Below are 4,209 nucleotides of genomic sequence, written 5' to 3' on the forward strand. Positions count from 1 at the left end.
GTACCCAAAATAGGCTCCCCAGGTGGATTTTATCACTCCCACTCGATTTATTTCATCAAAATAATAAGGGCCCAGGAACAACCTAGCACCCTCTAACCTACCTTTTTCATATCAGATCGGTATAATAATTCAAAATTTCTTGCATTTTTTGTTCTTAATTTTGTTAAAAATCGCGCTTTTGTATGAGAGTTTCAAATCACTCCTTCGCTCATTCATGTTGTTCTATGGATTCGAAGGGCTGCCATATAATAAATCCAATGTAAAAGAAAGACGATCATAATTTTGGTCAAGAAAAATGTGGTTATTTTAAATGGTATTTTTTTCAACTCGTCACATTTTGTTCCAATTTTTTCAGTATTCAGACGACAATAAAGACAATCAGACGTTTTATTTGATTTGAATACCCAACATCAAGATTTCCGGAATCATAATAGAATTTTCCATAAAATACATGAACGTACTGTTGTTCTTTTCTGAAAATTCTTATAAATTTCCTAGGCAAAATCTGAATAAAAGCTGAACGTTCTGAAAACGGTGCGGAAAAATTCGTCTTACGGAGGAGGACTATTTATTATTGTTTAAACTTGTTAACCAAACCGTTTTAAAATTAAATTCATTCTTTAATGAACCTTTGGAGAAACCAACCATATTTCATTTTTGAGTCAAATTATCTGAGTATTCCAATTTAGGTATATTCACAATTCTTCATGTATTTTTCTAGTTTTTTCACATCTATATTGGGAGTGTGAATTCTTAATTAAGAATCTTAATTAAGAATCAGTTACATATTTAGACATCTGCATCTGTGTAATGAACAAGCGAGAATTTACACAAGGAAACTTAATTGTACGTTCACTGAGTTCGAAAATAAATTACTTTTAGAAAAATTTGTTACTCATGTGGTTTTCATGCGCAATTTCCTTTGCGTCAATACGAGTTCATTTACATATACAAACATTTGCACCTGTCAAATTAACAAAACGCGAGAATTGACGCACCAAGCTCAAATTAAAAACATTTTTTCAAATAATTTGTTTTCTAATTCAGTCATAAGAAATTCTGTTTTGCTGTACGTGTCATAATGATGATAAGTTTGCAACATCTAATTTTTGACTATAAATGAGGCACCAAAATCGTGGAAATTTAGTTATTGTTCAAGTGATTTGACTATAAACATGTCTAAGCAATTGATGGGTGAGTTTACTCTTCTAAGTTCTTTTTTCCTTCATTTTTTTCTAATTTTCATTTTTGACAATACTTGAGATTTCAGTCACTCATTGTGTTTTAATCAATATTTTCTCTCCGTTTAGTTTGTTTGGTTCTGGTTGCGGTTTTGGGAGACCAATTCATGGTAACTTACAACTTTTTCTGTATTTTTTTTTTTTCATCGGGTCGATCGATGACATGAAGAGCTTTTTTTTCATTTTCCATACAAATTGACTTTTGGAAAACGAAGAAAGTAATCGAAACAAAATTATACCTTATGAAGAGGACATTTCATTCGACCTCAAAATATGCTTAAAAATGCATATATGTTCGTTTTTATTTTACATTTTTCACGAAACTGATACGAGATCTTCAGTGTACAACACGGTTCTTTACCCGACATTTTATTTCTACAAATGGTTTTTTTTCTTTCAAAAATCCATTAATTTTACATGTCGATTCATTCAATTTGGTTATTCCAAACTAATTATCCTTTATTCGTTTCTAATTTTCAACTTGAAGCAAACTGAGGGTGGGCCTGGGAACGTGCCTACCAAAGCGATGGGAGCAGTGGGACAAGGTAAGATTGAAGCTCCATTTCTTTTTTTAAGTTTCGTTCTCACTATTCCAATATGTCAAATGAAAAGAGATAGCTATATAGTTCACTATAGATTATTATACATTGTTGACATTTATTTCACAACAAGAAATCGAAAAGATTGTGGTGATTTTTGGTACTAAATATATTTCTAACTTTTTTTTCACTACAAAGTCAAAAAAGATTTGTGATGCTCTAGCGGCAAAAATAAATTTAGTACCGAGAATCACCACAAACTTTTTGAATACTTGTTGTGAAATAAATGTCAACACAAACATCTTGACATAACCCTACATCAGTTTTTTCAGAATATATAGCTATACCTTTTCCGCTCATTCATCATCGATATTTTTCCGCGAAACTTTTCTGTATTACATTTTCGCTCCACACTACTGATATGAAACACTATGTGAGTGGTTTAGAGCGAAAATGTAATACAAAAAAGTTGCGCGGAAAAATATCAGATGAAATAGAAAAACTATTTCGTATCAAATAGAGAAGCTATTTGGTGTCAAATAGAGGAGCTATTTGGTGTCAAATGGGAAAATTTCACATTATTATCAGAGTAATAGGTTTCCACTTCGAATTTTAAGCTAAAAGTCCAAACGATATGTGTTGTTGTGTTAAACGCATTTTTTATTTCAAAAGTTCAAAAGGATAAAGTAGAACAAAATAGCATGTTGCAAAAGTGCCTCACTGTCATTTTGTATGAAAATTCTACAAAACGATTTGAGCGCTGTTCGTATGATTACATGACGGCTTTCATTTGAACTAATGTGAGGTACATTTCAAAAGTAAATTGCAACATGCTATTTATGAATATTATAAATAGTACCGCTAAACATTGACTCTAGATTAACGGTTATCCTGCATCGCATATAAGGGTACAAATCATGCCTTCTTTGACCATAACGTATATTATTGTTGCTATATTGCATTTTATTTTATTTTTATTTTTGGCTTCACAACCATTGTGTGTGTCGTTCGTTTGGTAGCTCTCGAGCCAGAATTCTTGGAATTTTACAGCCGGTGCGGATGCTATCCCACAATAAAATTTACTGTTAACTTAGCAGTCACTGTAACTTAACAGTGAAGTGTCACCGTCACAGTGAGCATGCGAACAAGTACTACGCATACATAACACGCACGCCCAATGTCTTACTCCGTGTATATATGAATGCGTTATACTCGTTCGAATGCTCACTGTGACGGTGACACTTCACTGTTAAGTTACAATGACTGCTAGGTTAACAGTAAATTTTATTGTGGTATATCCAGTCGGGGAAATTCCAAGTAATACAAATTATTTGAAAACAGAATTCAGTTTACTGATATATTTTGTTCAATACAGTCGATGTTAGTGGGTTCTCGTTAAATTTGATTTAATTAGTAAATTTATAAAGAGTAAAACAGAAACAAATGATAAAGAATAAAAACTAGTGCTTGAAAACAGTGTCACTGTTAAAAATGGAAAATTCTAGTGCAAATGATTTTTCTGGACCGAGTGAAGCATAGGTAACCAAAACTACGCGCCTGTCACTCGATTGTGACTGCTGTCACGTAGTACTTTAGTCGAGGTGATGCGCACTGAGTACACAAATTTTCGATTACAACAAAATTGTTGTTTTATTAGCTAATTTTAATGTGTGTTTTTTAAAATATTTTTTTCATACGGCTAGTGCGAAAGCATTTATTGTCCTACTTAACGCGAGCGCCATCTGTTCAGTTTGAACATGAAAACAAATTGATTCATACAGAGTTATAATACAACAACATCTCTATATAGAGGAAACGCTGTGGTTCGTTTTGTTCGACATATTTTTTATACACTGCCTTCATTTCCACCGATTCGTATATCGGTTGGCAGCTGGAGTCACTTTGTTTGTTTTCATGTTCGCACCGAATAGATGGCGTTTGCGTTAGGGAGAGCAATAAATGCTTTTGCACTAAAGGTATAATTTTTTTACTAGCAGATTGTAAAATCTATGACAATTACACTCATTTATATGCGGTTTGAAATCAACAATAAAACATTTATTATCCTCATGACATCCCCATGTAAACCCATACACAGTTTCTTATAATACTGCTTCTTCTTCTTCACACTGTCGTACACAATGGGCGCGGCCATATTGAAAATGTATACAGTGTATTGAGTGCCATTTGTGAACATTTTAACGAATATGGCGACTTACATGTATAGATGTGTTAGTTAAGAAGAAGAAGCAGTCACACTACACCGTTCGCATACGGACGCCTCATGAGGAGATTCACGAACGCTCGCACTCGCAACACTCACATAAAACTCGCAAAACTCGGGCAAACCGAATAATGCCCGAAAAGTTGAATTTTACTTAGAAAAAAAAACACATGAATATGATTTTGTAAGCATTCACAGCTGATTT

General features: G+C 33.2%; 1 long non-coding RNA gene across 1 annotated transcript; it reads left to right on the plus strand.

Annotated features, from left to right (window-relative positions):
- Window positions 1–1,107: 1,107 nt before the first annotated feature.
- Window positions 1,108–1,786, plus strand: LOC129580195 (uncharacterized). Its single transcript, XR_008689345.1, has 3 exons — window positions 1,108–1,194; window positions 1,311–1,351; window positions 1,729–1,786. It is a non-coding gene; the product is annotated as an uncharacterized LOC129580195 (long non-coding RNA).
- The last annotated feature ends 2,423 nt before the right edge of the window (window positions 1,787–4,209 follow it).

The sequence above is a fragment of the Sitodiplosis mosellana genome, unplaced genomic scaffold (assembly GCF_009176505.1).
Source record: "Sitodiplosis mosellana isolate CC-2019 unplaced genomic scaffold, AAFC_SMos_1.0 Smas_scaffold_7253, whole genome shotgun sequence".
In the NCBI taxonomy this organism is placed as follows: Eukaryota; Metazoa; Arthropoda; class Insecta; order Diptera; family Cecidomyiidae; genus Sitodiplosis; species Sitodiplosis mosellana.